The sequence below is a fragment of the Triturus cristatus genome, chromosome 7, assembly GCF_964204655.1.
Source record: "Triturus cristatus chromosome 7, aTriCri1.1, whole genome shotgun sequence".
Lineage (NCBI taxonomy): Eukaryota > Metazoa > Chordata > Amphibia > Caudata > Salamandridae > Triturus > Triturus cristatus.
Window position 1 is genome coordinate 656,445,936 of NC_140590.1, and position 17,467 is coordinate 656,463,402.

General features: G+C 46.9%; 1 protein-coding gene and 1 long non-coding RNA gene across 11 annotated transcripts in view; one reads left to right on the forward strand and one right to left on the reverse strand.

Annotated features, from left to right (window-relative positions):
• Window positions 1-433, reverse strand: part of LOC146810300 (uncharacterized) — an 81,552-nt gene extending 81,119 nt beyond the window's left edge. For both annotated transcript variants that reach the window (XR_014966574.1, XR_014966573.1), the window contains exon 1: window positions 334-433. This is a non-coding gene — a long non-coding RNA (uncharacterized LOC146810300). The remainder of the gene's footprint in view (window positions 1-333) is intronic.
• Window positions 1-17,467, forward strand: part of ARSG (arylsulfatase G) — a 1,970,563-nt gene that overhangs the window by 590,559 nt on the left and 1,362,537 nt on the right. For all 9 annotated transcript variants that reach the window (XM_085617295.1, XM_085617292.1, XM_085617290.1 and 6 more), the window contains one exon: window positions 17,357-17,456. The gene's annotated coding sequence lies outside the window, so the exon portion shown is untranslated. The remainder of the gene's footprint in view (window positions 1-17,356; window positions 17,457-17,467) is intronic.

The window sequence follows — 17,467 nt, forward strand, 5'->3', positions numbered from 1 at the left end:
AAACCGATGTGCGTAAAATCAGCGTTCCTCTAACACTAAAGTGGCGGCCATCTTGACCTGATGAAAGGTATTTAGTCTGCAAGCATAAAATAGCCAGTTGTGGAAGCGGCACAACACACGATTAATATACGTCAGAATGAGCGTACTTACATCCACAAAGTCGTGACCATCTAAACGTGTGGACCACTAACCTGATTGTAATTATAACTAAACATGAGCCGAAGCTTAACATACCAGAGCAAAGAGATGACAATTAATCTACTCACCCCAGCTATAGAGTACAAAGCCTGCATAAGCCTTAGTAAGCGGGGCGGTGCATGATTCGAGACTTACCGCAATATGATAGTTGCCGGAAAGACGAGCAAACGCAATCTTCAGTGAATGGATTAGAGGTACAATACCCTGGCGGGAAACCTGACCCTATGGAACGCGGTCTCTAAATAGTACGCGTAAAGGGTCCAGGTGAGGAAAACACGTGGGCAGTTACCATAGCAACTTGTTTGTTTAAATCCGACTCGTTAGTTGCGGCAGCCATATCAAAACTACCTTTACTCAGGTCAATAATATAGTCAGCATTTAATACATTTCCAAACAAAAACCGAAGACAAACTGCATGTATCGTTAGAAACTATAAATAAAGTCACCGCAAAATAAAGCGGCCAGTTTTAGAAACAGCGCGACACCAAACCGATGTGCGTAGAATCAGAGTTCCTCTAACACTAAAGTGGCGGCCATCTTAACATGATGAAAGGTATTTAGTCTGCAAGCATAAATTAGCCAGTTGTGGAAGCGGCACGACACACGATTAATATACGTCAGAATGAGCGTACTTACATCCACAAAGTCGTGACCATCTAAACGTGTGGGCCACTAACCTGATTGTAATTATAACTAAACATGAGCCGAAGCTTAACATACCAGAGCATAGAGATAACAATTAATCTACTCACAATATTTCTAAGTGCAAATCTAACCCAGAAGGTCATGATCATACGATAAAGGGAGTCATGTCCCTCAGAAGGGGAGAGTATATATCTGTCAAAGTTAAAATCCCCCACCGCGGAAGGCAAAGGGAGTCAGAGATGGAAGAACATGCACCATGCTACGTGCATAAATAGAACATTGATGTTTGGGGTATATATTTGAATGATGTCCAGTGAACCCCCTTGATGAGCACATATTCCTATGTAGTTTATCCCAATCCGATTAGTAAAGCCATCAGCCGCTATAGAATCATACGAGGGGAGGAGATAACGAAGACGGGAGATCATAAAGATTACACCCGCTAAAAACACCTATTAGTGAAATGGGAGTACCTAAATCTAATATGTCATAGGAGGAAACTGATAAAGAAATATAACCATTCGAAATAAAGAAGACCAGTGAGTAAGAGAGAGTCAAGAGATAAAAAGAAAGAAAGAGAAACATGTATCATGTATAAATTTCTCTTGTTTATGTTGTGCCCTCACAGAATCACAGTGAGGCCAAATTTCACTTACCTGAGTTGAAATAACAACACATCTTTGCTTTGCATAAGTGCAGCAATAGAACATAAGCAAAGGTTTCATTTGTAGTCCCCCAAAGTATGTAGAAAATATCAAAATGACCTGTCTTGTTTGTACCTCCAGTAATCGCTGTTTAACTGCATAAGACTTTAAACCAGTTTGTCATTGAATTCACCTCAGCGATAAAAGAAATGATATAGCTTTTCATGGCTATCAATTGACTTTCATGGATTAACTCTGTGCCAAAGCACATGACCTTAGATTTGGCAGTGTTTGTAGAGAAAGTCTTGCCTGGCATGTAAACAACATAGCAATTCAGAAGACACTGTGCAGGAGACAGTCTTTTGAATGAGAGCAGTTTACACAGCATTCAGTGTTTACATACAATGGGAAAGCATTGTGGCTACCTACTACTTATGGCTAGTAGTTTGACATGTTAGCAAGGTTAGAGTGTAAACTATTAACGTAAATGAGACAGACATCCTTCCTTTTCCTCATCATCTCAGCTACCTCTGTTAATTCTCCTGCTGTCCTATATTTTTACGTAGAACAAGCTCCAAAATTCAAGACCAGTTGCTATAGCAGAAACATCGATCATTGTATTGCCCTATTTAAGGTGTGTAAAGAAACACATTCTGATATATTTTCTTTTTTTTTTTAAATGGATATGTTGAATGACCTACTCACATCTGACATTAAAAGCAATATTTATAACAATCTCGAAGGATGTTAATACATCATAAACATATTATAGAAAAAATTTAAAAATTAGGGAAGAAGCTGCGTATACTACATCAGTAATATATTAACAGACATTTGTACTGTTATACACTGGGCCACTTGAATTATACTGCAGGGAAGGACCAAATTAAGCTGCAGTGTTGACTAAGTTATTCGTCAAGAAAAGTCAAATTATCCGACCGAATGTGGTACATTTTGGGATAGTATTACTTAATTTTGTCATTTTTACCCATATTAACACTATCTGGACCAATGTTTCACCTCAGTAGTATCAGTTTAGCATTTAGTATTTATGCACACTTAATCAATAATAAAGTGAAAACACAATAAGAGAAAAATCTCACAACAATGTAGAAAAATAGAGTATAAAAGAGTGTCAATTTAAATTATTTGACACTAATACAACAAAAATCCAATCAGTAGAACCGAAGTTATGAATTTGTAAAGTTTTTAGTAAAAACGAACACCAAAAGATCAAAGTGCCAACAGCGGACATGTAGTTGCATGAGACCAGGGCAAAATCGAAAGTAAAGGCTGACCGCGATGGAGCACTGTTGGATTGGACTGGGTCTCTGCTCATCTTTGGACCTGGAAAATTTTTGAAGAAAAATGCCTGAGAAGGTACAGTTCAACGAGGCAAGGCAGCCAGCAGTGTCCGAGGAGAGGGCCTCATCATCAGGGAGCCGCTGGATAAAGTCGCAGTGAAGATTTCTACATTCGGACTCCGTCTCTTAGTTGAAAGTCGAAAATCGTTGAAAGTTGAAAATCTCCGGTGGGACAATGCTGCAGGCTGTAGCCGATGAGGGCTCCATGAGGCCCAATACCCTTTTTTATAGGAGTCTCCTAACAGGATTTACTGGTGCTAATTCGGAGTTACCGCAAAGTAAGTCTGACCGGCAAAGCACATTGGGCAGATAGGTGAACAGGTAGGGCCTGGTCTTCTGTCTGTTCTCAGGGCACTTTTTGGCAGTAAATGTTCTAATGCCCAAGTTTTCATTTTAGGCTGTTTGTGCATCTTCTGCACCACTTCCAAGATTCAAGGACTTGGGGGGCACCCCTTCGAAGGCAGGAAACTCTTCATACAGAGCCAAGGCGTAGGTGTCAAGTTTTTGGAGCTTTTTGTGTCCATGTATTTCTGGAGGCCAGCTAACTAGCATTTGGAGTCACTCTGTACTGTGTACTTTGTACTAGGTTCAAGCAGCAAGGCAGTCCACTGAGGGTTCAAGGCAGGCTTCAAGTAGCAGGACATTCCTCTGATGTACAAAGTAGGCCTCAAGCTGCAAGGATGTCCTCTGACGTGCAGGGCATGCCTGCTGAGTGTCCTCTGCAGGTTCAGGAGTAAACTGAAGAGTGGGTCTGAGGGTCCTGCTTTTATACCTAGTGACAGATTTTTTTTTTTAATCAAACTTTTTATTGATCTTTTATCGTTGCAATATATACAATAATTATTATAACCAAGAACAACAGTACACTTCAGAGGCATATCTTGCAGACAATGCACGTTGAGAAAGGCACATTTGTTATCCTTATCATACAGAAGCGGGCTTACCATTCACATTACATCACAGAACAATAGAGTTGAATCTAGCATAGCTGTACATTATGTCTATTCAGTCACTGACATCAGATATTGAATCGTCCCACGGGGGTTCACATATATTCCCTCGGAATTTGTTCCATTTACCCCATTTCTTGGACCATTTCCTGGGGCAGCCTCTGTGCATATAAACTGCTCGCTCTGCCACCATTGCACTGTCCATATCACATCCCGTTGTCGATAAGTGGGAGTCAGCCCTGTTTCCCAATGCTGGGCTATATTCCGCTTTGCAATCATCATTCCTAGGGCCGCCCAGTCCTGCTTCCGCAGGCTGAGGTCGGTGGGCTCCCATATATTGAGAAGACACATTTTTGGTTCTGGCGAGACGGTGGCTCCACCCACCCGCGAGTTCGTGCCCATGATTGACGCTCAATAGGATGCTATCCGCGGACACTCCCAGATGGTATGATAAAACGTGCCCGGCAGACCACATTCCCGTAAACCGAGAGGAGTGGGCGATCTACCCAGTCTGTGTAGGGCAGTACGCGTATAGTAAATGCGGTGAAGGATTTTTAGCTGCAACAATTTGAGATTGGAGGAGATTGCAACCTCTCGCGGGGACGCGAGTGCCTCCTGCCACTCAGTCATCGACCTTTCCAACATCAGTTTGCCACTGGTCCCTCAGAGTCAGTGTGGGGTCTGCTTGATTGTTAATTAATTTTTGATATGTCTGAGAGATGGCCTTTTTACACATATGATCAGTAAGGAGCCTGTCCTCCAAAGGGGATGTGTCTGATAGCTGTTTTCCTGGTGGGATAGCTCCCATGAGTGCGTACCTGATTTGCAGGTATCGGAATGTTTTGGTTGGTGCCATACCGTACGTGTCCCTTAGGTGAGCAAAAGCCACGACCTCCCCTTTCTTCCACAGGTCTCCTATTTTGGATATACCTATGAGGTCCCACTGTTTGAATCCCTTAGTGTGTCGTAGATTGCCTAGCCGCCGGGTGTCCCAGAGTGGTGTATTCCACGTCAATACTCCCTCCCATCTCAACGCCTGCTGCACACTGTGCTATTGTCGGACCGTGTGGGCTGTTGGACCCGTAGGAGCGTATCCGTTGGGTGTTCTAAAGTGCACTCATAATATGATCAGTTGGGAGGGCATATCTGTGCATACGGAAAGCTGGTTCGTCCTGCAAGGCATGCAGCCACTGATTAATGACCATGAGCTGCGAGGCCCAATAATACAGTTTGATATTTGGCAAGGCGATACCCCCGTCGTACCAGCTCCTCACTAATTTATGCATTGCTATGCGGGCAGGCCTTCCATCCCATAGAAGGGTGGTGACCTCAGCGTCGATTGCCTTAAAATATGTGGAGGGGACCGGGAATGGGGTATTTTGCAAGGCGTATAGAAATCTGGGCAGAGCCATCATTTTAAACAGGGCGGCCCTCCCGAGCAATGTCAATGGTAACGATCTCCAAGGTTTCACATCTTGTCGGAATCTCCTGAGTGGATCCATGAGATGTTCTTCAATGAAGTGTGTGGACTGAGGTGTGATGTATAGGCCAAGATATCTAAATCCTCCGGTTGCTAATTGGCCTGGTGACAGATTTGAAGTGGAAGAAATGTCTGGAGTTGACCCTCCTCCCCCCACACACAGATGGCTCTGGAATTTCCATCCTCCCTGCCCAAGCTCTAAGGATACTGGAGTGACAAAAGGCAAGTATGACATTATTTTTGAGTGTGCTGAGGAAGCTTCCTTGAAATGTTAGTGGGGCAGGCAACCACTCTGCCCCTCTCATCATGGTAGGATAGGCTATCCGGCAAATACTTAGCCCCCCCTTTGTAACACTCTCTTGGAGGAATACACAAAGACCAACTGCCATTTGACCTAGGACACAGGTTGCAGACTCTAAGTGTTTAGGACAAAATCTAGAGCATGGAAAAGGGGGAAGATAGAACCTACATCTCTTAAAGGGTAGAGAGATCCTCTAGAGCAAAGATGAAGTGATACGTCCTCCCTATGATATGCTACAGAACAAAAAATGTAACCCTTCTGAGCATTAGGCCGACTCCTTGAAGGCTAATATAGGACCAATAGTATGATATCAAACCCAATCATAGGGGTGGGAAGGGAAAAGTGACCCTTTTCTTTATAGATATGCAGACTGGATGGCACCCCTTACAAATGTTTGACACAGGGACGCTCTCTCACGCCCCCGTGGGAACGTTTGTCCCACTCTGTTTAGGTAATCCCCAATAGCGGCAAGTATATATATGTTACGAATCTTGTGCATGCTAATCGCATTCCCATTACAGGAATCACACGCTAGTTACATCATTGGGGGAGTGACCTCTTTGCTACCCATCCTGACGAAAGCCCAGGACCTCACACAGGCCAGCTGAATAGGGCTGAAACATGATGGTGATTTAGGGTCATAGGAACATCACATCCTTATACCCTTATAGTATATTTTATCCTTCCCTCCCACTCTACTACTAAAGGATACTTTTGGAGTGGGTGAAGACTTTTATCTTCAAAGTTACCCCCCTAAACCCTATCACCATAAGTGCTCCCTGGAATATGGTAGAGTCCACCCTGACCTTTAGGAGTCGGGGTGAACTCGATGATGAAGCATGCCACTACTCGAGTGGGTGAGTGTTATATAAAGAAAAGGGTTACTTATCCCTTCCCACCCCTATAAGTGGGTGTGGTATCACGCGGTGCACCATTAGTCTTATATTAGGCTTCAAAGTGCCGGGCTCACGCTCTGGAAGGGATACCTTTTTTATTCTGTAAGACAAGAAAATGCCAAATTTCTAAAAGTAAGATTTTCAGAATTGTGACTTAAAATACAACATTACCATTAAAGAGAATTTGAAATTACAATTCTCTAGAGACCAAACATGAAATTTCTACCTGTTCCCAAGCAAAAGATATCACTTATTAAATGTAAACAGTTAGCCCAATGTTATTCCAGGGGAAAGGAGGCCTCGCTATAGTGAAAGGAGGATTTAGGAGTTTTTCACTACCAGGACATGTAAAACATAAAAGTACAAGTGGTGGTTCATATTAAATGACAAAGGAGCGTCACCCCACTACTAGTCAGCAAAAATAAAATGATAAATAAAGAGATAATTAAAGACTTTTATTATCATTTTATTTTACTGACTGAGCCGATGCCAGTCTAGGGCAGGACGGGCCGGGCCATGGCAGGGAGGAAGAGTCGTGGACACTTATAAGTGCACATGTCGGTTTGGCCGGCAGTCTTAGGCCAGCCAAACAGACATGTGCATTTGGGTTTCTCCAACCCAGCTGTATTTTACAGCCGGGTGGAAAATGGCACAGACTCCCTTTGCCTGAGCGAAAGTCAGACCTGCCCGCTCTGGCCAATCCCGGCGCTTCTCTCATGCTTGGTATAGCACAAGAATAGCATCTGGATTGGGTGGGGGGGTCTGGGAGCCTGCCCTGTGTGATCTGTAGCAGAGGAGCACCCAGGCAACCGGGAGAGGATCACCACACCCGACAGAGTCGAGTACATTAAAAAATGTTTTATTATTCCCCTGCACCCACTTTATATGGCAGCAGCCACCACTGAAATGTACATGTCCAATTTTGTAAATACACTGCACCCTGTCCTGGGGCTATTTAGGGCCTACCTTAAGAATGACATGTATTCAGAAGGCAGGTTTAGACCTGGCAAAAAGGTTATTTTGCCAGGTCCAATTGAACACAATGGCATGCCTGAGACATGTTTTTTTATGGCCTCTTAACTGGGTGGCACAATGAGTGCTGCAGGCCCATTTGAAGCATTTAAGTTACACGCACTGCGTACATGTTGTACCACTTTACTAGATTCTTATTAGTAAATAAATCAAGTCAATTAGGGGTAGGCCAATTTTCAAACTCCGTGGCCGTAAAAACACATAATTCCTGTGGCCTTGGTTATAGGTCTTGTGATATTTACACAGTTTGATTTTTTTCGTATGACCAAAGTGAGTTGTGAAGGAAGCAATCAAAATTATATTTTCCTTTATCAAAATATTCCCTTACAGTTTTCTAAACGTATCCATTTAAAACTGCATCGCCATCCCTAACGCAAGCCTCGCAAACTGACATGTAGAATAAGAGTTTAATTTAATAAAATAAGAAAAGATGTAGCAAGTGGTTACCGCCAGGTAGAGCCTTTTGACGCTGTTTTCACTTTTTACCTTTGTGAAAAACTAGCGTTGGCAATGCCAATAGGTCTGGATTACAACTGAGTCACTTGTGACTTTAGGCTCTCAGTCATCGTAAATACACTATGTTACTCATACATGAATTCATGCATCTGTTCAACCACTTACTGGCTCATTCTTGCATTCACCCACTTAGCCATCTACAATATAAAACACCCAAAATTCAACAAGCATATGAAACATAAATTAAAAGGATACAAAAAAGAAAATATGCCACAGCCTAAATGAGGTGGGCATATGCTTGCAATAAAAAATTGAACAAAGGCGTGGGCGTCTTTCAAAAATACTGTCTTTCAAGAGTATTGTACATAGTGAATTGTGGTTTTAAAGTTCCAAAATGGCTTCTTGTTTAGAACCAGCGTATTGGCCATCTTGAAGAGGTAAAGCAATGACACACTATATAAGTACCATTCAGAGATGGGGGGCGCTAGGTACATCCAAGATGGCCACACACCCGTGAGGCTCTGGAAGCTTGACGATACAATCCTGCATTTATCCTAACTTCTACCATTGCTGCAACTGGTTCGCCGATCTCAATCTGCTCCTCACACCCTACACTCGCTGTGGTGTGAAAATGGCTGCCCTTGTGGCCCTGTGGAACTCTGTGTGGGCTGAGGCGGGCGGCGGGCACTGCGGCGGACACCACTACTGGAAGCCAGTTCGGCCGCTGAGGCTACTCGAGTCCCGCGGCTTCACACGTGCTGATGGGCCTCGCTGCTGCCACAATCGGTCTGGGCCACCCGCCGCTCTCGCAGCTGCCTGATTCCTGAACGCGCTCTCGCAGCTGCCGGCGCCTCCTGCGGCTATCGTTGTGGGGTGCCAAGTGGTACCTGGAGGCGAGTGCTGAGGCATTGGGAGCCCGCCTCACGCACCTGGCTGCGTATACACTGAGGCCCTGATCTACACCCTGCAAGTGAGTGCCGCTGTGGAAAATTGGCCTCCTGCTACGCGCTTGTCTGACTACCGCCTGCATGCTGGCTGACCCACTTCACCATCCAGTCTGCGCGAGGGGGGCCAACATTTCGCTCACCTCTAGAGACCTGGCTCTACGGTTCCACACATCATCCACCACCTGCCTCTGAGTCGAGCCTGCCCCTGCTGTTGATCCGCTCTCCCCTGGGCGCATGAGGGACGTGGGAGCAGAGGCTCCCCATCGCTGATCCACTCGACTACACCTGGTCAGTCCGGCTCTTCGTCCCCTGATCACTGGGGCTGCTGTTTAGCTGCGGGTGTTGCAGCGGACGCTCCTACTGGAGGCCAGGCCGGCCGGTGTGACTACTTGAGCCCCGCGACTGCCACGTGTCGCTGGGCCGCGCTGCTGCTGGGCTCAGACTGGGCGCCCCGCCGCCACCTTTCCGTGACCGATCCCTGACTGCGTCACTTCCTCATACAGCGCCGGTCTGAGGAGCCATTTGAAGGCTGAAGGGGTGTGCTACGGCGCTGAGAAGGCAGCCCACACTGACGGCAGGATCTTCCCTGCGGCCCTGATCTCCGGCCCATAAGTAAGTGGCGCTTTGTGGTCTGGCCCCCCGCTATGTGTTCGCCTGCATGCCTACTCTTTCCTGGGGCATCACGTTTAAGTCCGCTGCACTCTCCACCGCCAGGGGCTAAATACACATCTCTACACACCTTTCTCCACCTGCCCCTAAGCTACATCTGCGCTATTGCCGGCCCCCGCTGTGACTGCTCGTAGCGGGCCCGCTCACCGCTATTGCCCTGCTCCTCCTCTACAGGCGAACGCTGTTTGGAACAATTGGCCCCCTGCTGTGCAGATACCTACCTACTGTTCAGAGCGCTCCGTCAGTGGGACACCATATCTAGGGACACTGAGGGCTGGCTGTACATCTCCCCGCGTCGCCCTCCACTTGCCTCTGTGACTCGCCTGCACTCTTGGCAGCCGACGTGACGAAGCTGGCTCGAGTTCCTCTGTACTAGCTGACGACTTCAGCGCAGAGGCCTTCAACTCTGATTTACATGTCTGCACAGGCCTGAACTTAATCTCTATCTCGAATTCTGCACACGTGTGTGGGCATCTGTGGGCTTGGCCAGGGGCGCGACGCTGCTGATATTCATTTTCCAGGTCCTACCTGCATTTTGGTCTTCCCCCTCTAGCCTGCACTGCGCCTATTGCCCGACGACATCTCCTGGATGTGCACTGAGCTCTGTGGCGGCGCCGTGTCTGGCAGTGTTGACCTTCTCTTCTGTTGCGACTCACCCCCGCTGCTGGTGGCCTCTCTTCCACATGTTTTTATCCCTGCTGGAACTACCTGCTGGGCAGATAGTCATCTACGCTGCGCAGGAGCCACTGAGCTTAACGAGGTGCAATGGGAAAGCCGGATAACCACGAGCCACGACTAACATTTGAAGCGCAGAAAAAAGCGGTGACACGTTCGTCCTCTGAAGAACCCACACCTGCTGACATGGACCAAGCGCAACCACCTAAGCAAGCCTCTGACAATGACGTTAAGGCTCTCTTCCTGGCCTTACAACACAGCATCTCGGACCTTTCTGGGAAAATGGACGCCATGAATACCCGCTTAGACTTTTTGGTGCAAAAAGTGGACAAACATGACGGCCATGTGACGGAGGAAGAGCGGCGTATATCCGACAATGAAGATACCACTACCCAGATGCAGGCACAGATAACACAGATGGATAAGCTATTGAAGGTGATTGCGTCCAAGAACAAGGATATTGAAGCCAGAAGCCGCCGCAACAATGTACGCATCTTAGGTGTTCCTGAGAGTACGAACACTGGCGCATGGAGGACTACGTTGAACGCCTCCTAAAAAACACTTTTGGAACCGACTCCTTCTCGACACACTTGGTGGTTGAACGTGCGCACCGTTCTCTTGGCCCGCGCCCCCCTCCCGGCTATCATCACACATCTCCTCAACTACCGAGATCGGGATGTTGCACTTCAGAAGGCCTGAGAGCTGAAGCCGCTACAATTTGAGGGAAATACCTTTTCCATCTATCCAGACTTTACGATAGCGGTGCAGGAGGCACGCCGGAAATTCCTCAACGTTAAACAGAAACTCCGCAAAGCCAAGATAGAATATGCTCTTCTATACCCCGCGAAGCTCTGAATTACGCAAAATGGCAAGCATATATTCTGCACCAACCTGCAACAAGTCGAGGACTTTTTGAAAGCTAACATTAGACGCTCTCCACGGCATGACCACGACTCCGAACAGTCATCCTCACCCAAGGACTAAGCGATGGCTGCTTCTCTTCATTACTCTTCAGTTGCCCAAGGCGATTCCCGCCTCATCTGACACCTGCCTATGGTATTCATTAGATACTCCTCACTGACGCATCACTCTTTGAGAGCAGCTGCCATTCCTACTACCGCTCCCAGACTATATCGACGTTCCTCTTCAGGATCACGGACAGATAAGTGGCTGAATGGCTCCTCTAATTGACTATAGTACTATTTGTGATTCTGGATAAAATGTTATATTACGAGTAGAACATTACTAGCTCGTCAAGCTCCCTTCCCTCTGGTACCGCCCTCTTCCCGTCATGGGTTGACACCCGGGGACTGCGTTGTAGTGTGAGGCTGGTTAAGGGAAGGGTCCATTGGCCCCCTGGCACCCCCCCTATGGGAGATCCCCCTTGGTACTTTCTTTTGTTGGTTATGTGTCATTTTGTTCAGTTTTTGTTTCGCGGGCCTGACCTTGTTAGAAGAGCCTGGCCTTGCTTATTGGATCTGTTGGGTGGGCAACGATTTACCGGCACGTTTGGGGTGCTGTTGTGGGTGGGGGGGCTTGGATAATGTTATTACGCTTTGGAGACAATGTAATGAGGATAATCATGCAGGGAGGAAATGCTGGGCTAGATACTATTCCCTTTGCTTTAAACTGTGCTGGACACTTCCACCTCAACACACCAGCCATCATGTGCTGTTGCACTCTATCATACGGCATCACCAGAATCGCTTTATACCACTACTACTAATGCTCCGCCAATGCAGACGAACCCACTCTGCATTAAATTATTCACATGGAACGTCAAGGGCATGCGGGATCCATGCAAGTGATGGCAGGTCCTTGCGTACTTAGATAGGCACCATATTCGAATAGCCATGCTCCAGGAAACGCACATGGACCCCAGGCGTCCGCCCTGCTTTGGCTCCCGCTGGGCCTCAGTGCGAGTCTTCTCGTCTTACTCCACATACTCACGGGGCACTCATTTTTATTTTAAAAAAATACACCGTTTATACTGGGTGGCATGTACAGCAACCCTGTGGGCGCAGTTGTCTCCTCTGGGGTACACTAGCCACACAATTTGTCACCCTCGCTTATAACTATGGCCCTAATTCAGATGACACTGGACACTTCACGACCCTGTGGGGACACATAATAAACATTGGCTCTACACATGTCATTTGGGGTAGGTATCTTAACATTTCTCTCTATCCCTCTGCTGATTGCTCCCACCTCCAGCCGCATCACTACATGACGTACGAGACGCTCTCGCCGGGCTGCTTACGGAGCACGGACTCGTGGACGCATTGAGACATGTGCATTCCTACGCTAAGGAAGTCACCTATTGCACAGTGGGACATGCAACATGGTCTAGGCTTGATTACTGGATATGCTCCCGCGGAGTGGCCCCTTGGATAAAAACTGCTACTCATTAGGCACAAACCTTATCGGACCACGTGCAGGTGTGCCTTGAGCTGCTGCCCCCTAACGCCATCGTCACTCCTCCCTGCTGGAGGCTCATACCGGAGGCGCTGCTAGATGCGGTGTTCCAAACAGAATTAGGGGAAGAGATTGAAGACTTCTTCACTAGGAACAAAGGCTCTTTCGACAGTGTGGGGCTTCTTTGGGAGGCGTTTAAAGTTACGGTCAGGGGCACTTGTATCTCCAAGAGCTTTGGAGTGCTACGAGACATCAGAAGGAATCTACAGAGCCTTAAACTTGAAATCAAGCGCCTTGAGATGGACATGTGGGCCGACGCCTCTGGTGCCACGCGTGCTGCGCGAGAAACTCACATACTATACAGACACTGCGCAGCGTGAAGTAAAATTCAGGGGAAAATACTTCACCGCCTGTCGTTATGGGGAAGGTGAACTCCCGGGCAGAGAATTAGCAGGTGCTATTAAGACACCCCGGTTCTCGAACTATGTCCTAGATGTGGTGGGCAATGATGGGGAATGATATCGAGACAGCCTGGATATCCTTGAAGTATTCATTGACTATTACTCGGATCTATACAGCTCGCATCGTACAAACCCCCCTGACTTTTCTCCCTATTTCAAAGACATAGCGTTAGGGTGGCTCGGGGACTCTCAGCACGAATTCCTCATGGCTCCGTTTGAAGATGATGAACCACGAGAAGCCATCATGCAGATGGCCTCCGGGAAGGCGCCCGGCTCTGATGGGCTACCCATTGATTTTTATAAAATGTACATTAACCAATTGCTCCCCGTGCTTAAAGAGGTTTTCCTATAGGTCCACTAGACATTGATTTTACCTGGCTCCATGAGGGAAGCACTCATTATGTCATTATTGAAACCAGGCAAACCGGCAGACTGTTGCGAGTCATACAGACCGCTGTCACTAATCAATACCGATGCAAAAATCCTGGCCAAATTGATTACAAATCGGCTTAGCCATCTTATGGACAAGCTTGTCCTCCCAGACCAAGCCGTGTTTATACCTGGCAGGGCCATATCCCACAATCTCAGGACCCTTTTTTCCATTTGGCAGACAGTAGACCCACGGCTGCAACTAATAGCTGTGTTCCTTGATGCCTCAAAGGCTTTTGATTCAGTAGAATGGGACTACCTATTCACTGTACTACAAAACATGGGCCTTCCTGATGTTTTCGTAACATGGATTTGACTCCTGTACACCTCGCCTATGGCTAAAAACCTAATTAGTGGACATACCTCCTCTTCCTTTTCCCTCTCTCGTGGTACGCGGCAAGGGTTCCCACTCTCACCCCTTTTATTTGCTCTCATTATGGAACCCCTGGCTGCAAAACTCAGCATTATAGTCATGTGGGCCTCCGTTGTTTCCTTCGCACGATACTCATATCCCTATACGCCGATGACTTGACCCTCTACGTTAAAGACCCGCAGCACAATCTTAACCCACTATTACGTGAGTTTGTCAAATTTGGGCGACAATCTGGAATCCAAAATAATTGGACCAAGTCACAATTATTTCCGCTTACCGGCTCAGTTGTTCCCTTCGACACAGACTTCCCACTTGCGTGGTGTACAGATGATGCTAAATTCCTAGGGATCCACGTCACATCTGACCGGGACGCGTTAATGCGCATTAATTATGGCTGTGCAATGGAGCATATTACTGGCTGCATTACTCGATGGATTGCCCTTCCTTTAACCATGGCCGGGCACATCGCCCTGATAAAAATGTTGATACTCCCCAAATTTTTATACCTTTTTTTAAACATTCCCTATGACCCTGGGAGGCACTTCTTCGCCACTCTTCACTCGGAGCTGATTCGACTAGTGTGGGGCGGAAAACAGCCATGCATACAATGGAACACGCTACTCGTTCCACCCCCTCGCTCTACACCTCGCGTAGTCACCGAACATTGGCTTGCTGACCCCATCCCTTTAGATGGAGTCATTCTTTCCTCCACCATGCCTCGAGACCGCAGCCTGACTTCTGTGGATTGCACGCTCACTGCCTGGTCCCGCATCCTTGACCGAATGCGTGCACCCACCCTCTACTCCCCTCTCCTCCCCCTCACATAACACCCGGGCATATCGCTGTTACAAGAAGGCCTCTTCAAAACTACTGCGCGTAAGCGTAATATCCGCTGCTGGGGAGACCTGTACAGTAATAGCAAGTTCTGTACCCTTCAGCAACTATGCCCTGATCCGCCACCATCCACTATGGAAACTTTCTTATACGCTCATATGCGCCATGGCATTCAAGTTAGCGGCGACGTTTTTCCCTCCGAACCTGCGACATTTGCTCCCCTGCACACTGTCTTACGTGCCCCCACTGCTTCACACTTGGTGTCCAAACTCTACCACAGTTTATATGGCGACACTGAATATCCTCCTTGTCCAACACGGGCTAAATGGTCGGCTGAGCTCGGCCAAGAACTTACTGATGAACAATGGCTTTATTGCTGTAAACAGATGGAACAGATATCGGCTAATAGCAGGCTCCGGGTTATACATTATAGATTCCTACATCGCAGCTACTACACCCCAGTCACGTTATACAAATTTGGCTTGATAGATACACACCGGTGTGATAGATGCAAAATGGAACACGCTGACTTCCTTCACCTAGCCTGGGACTGTCCTGCTATCCATGCTTACTGGGGTGATGTCTTTACGGCCCTAGACTCTATGGTCTCGACACCCCTCTTGAGATCTCCACTACTGGCTCTCTTGGGGTATACTGAGCAGCTTACAGCCAAGTATCGGACATTTGTAACATTCTGCCTCGCTCTGGCTACACGGCGTGTGGCCTGTCGTTGAGGTAGGGGTTGGGCATCCAAATTTAAAGATTGGCTCTCAGACATGATCCTCTGGCAGGATCAACTTTGCACATACGCTGAACTGCTCCCCCCGTTCCTCTCGACCTCGTGACATTTGGGGCCCATTACAGACGTATTTATTGGAACATCCCCACACAGATGAGGCCCAGTCTTCAGAGAGTTAACATGCATTCCCTAGGCGCCCACTCCATATGGACTGTCTTGTCCCTTCCCTCTCTGGCCCCTGCCGGACAATGTCTCTCTTATTCATATACTGCCGATCCCCCTGGCGTCCCCATCCTCTTTTAGGCTGCACTGGCAAACCATGATGTCCTGATTGGTGCTTGCATTTTTATAACTCTTTAGTGTTGTATAACAGTCCGCACTGCTAATCTATGTACATGTCGAACTGCATTTCTGTATCCCGATGTGTCTCTTGCTTTGCATTCCCATTTTCCCCAACCTTGTCTCCTTAACAGATATTGAAGCCTGATTGTCTGTTTTCGATTGAAAAAATTTCAATAAAGAAAGTTAAAAAAAAAAAAAAAGTACCATTCAGAGATGGCCTCTTAATAAACATAATGGGAGTGTGTGTTGGAACTATCCTGCCTGGAATCGGGCACCCGCTCAAATCGCGTTTGTCTGAATTATCTTGGTTACATACGTTTGGCTGGGAGCTATTGATGCCCACTATTTGTTATTACCAAAACGTTCATTAATATATAGTTACAGTATAAGCCATTGTCAAATCACTTGAAAGCACACAATATAATGCAAATCACAACATAGTAATGGCACAGTGGATTTGTAAACAGCGAAGTGCAACATTGGACTTCTAGTCCCTTGAAATAGTATTCTCCAGCGGCCAGTGTCCGTGAACAGTAAATGGGCCCTGTGCCAACTGAGCATCACAGTCTCTCTGCCTAAAATACAGGTTATTTTGTATGGGTAGTAATTTGGAACCCCATCTTCTTCTGTACGTCTAAAGTGCTGCACAAAGTAACCATGCCAGTAAGTTTAAATACATTTTCTGTATGGCCTGTAAAGCAACAGGGAAGTGTCTCTGTTGTTGTGTGTGCAACGGAGGACAAAAGGCAGGCATGCCGGCCTCAGGGCAATGAGTGACAGAAGGGATCCAAGCCCAACAGCTGGGAAGTTTAAATTATCTGTAGAATCGGAAGATTTCTACTTCTGAGGGTCCTGTCTCTTCCAGTCCAGTCTAATAGACACACTGGGTGACCGATGAAGATCATATGAGATGGCGGTGATGGGAGGCTTTGTTCTGGACACTCTAGTTCCATAGATTAATTCCTCATATGAGCTGCACACAAGTGTTACTTACCCCAGTGTCGCACAAAGCTGTCCCCGTGTACTACTCCCCTGAATACCTCTCAACTCCCGATCTAGACCAACACTTGCGGTATTTACTTCAGGCTGCGCATTTTCTGTTTGACATTGTCTAGGCGTTTGGGGTAACTCCTCGTGCGGTTCTCAGCACAACCATGATTGTCTCTTTGCTCTGATTGCCTCTCACGTGTGCTCTTATTGCTAGAACCTTCACTTTTTCTTAATCCTAATTGTCTATCACGCGTGTAAGTCATGCAAAGAGAAAGGGGTGTATTTGGTACTACTTCCAACTGCTAACTAAGACTGCATTTGATATCCACAATTGAACCAGGTCTCTTATGCTTTGTGGCCAAGCTTTGAATGCAGTTTGACTTTGAACCTTATGCTCGTTCTTCCTAGACTGACTCAAAACTTACTGTTCTGATGTTCTGAGATCTCTCTTGAAAATTGCATTAGCTTTGTACTCCTTTTCACATTTGCCATAATCTCATCTTTTTTTATTTTCAGATTTCTACTTGTGTCCTGCTGGGAGGGCTCAGTTCTGGATGCCCCTAAAATGACTGCCTAATGGGTCTGGAACTCACCGAGGACATTCAGACAAGCACAAGTATGTTCAAT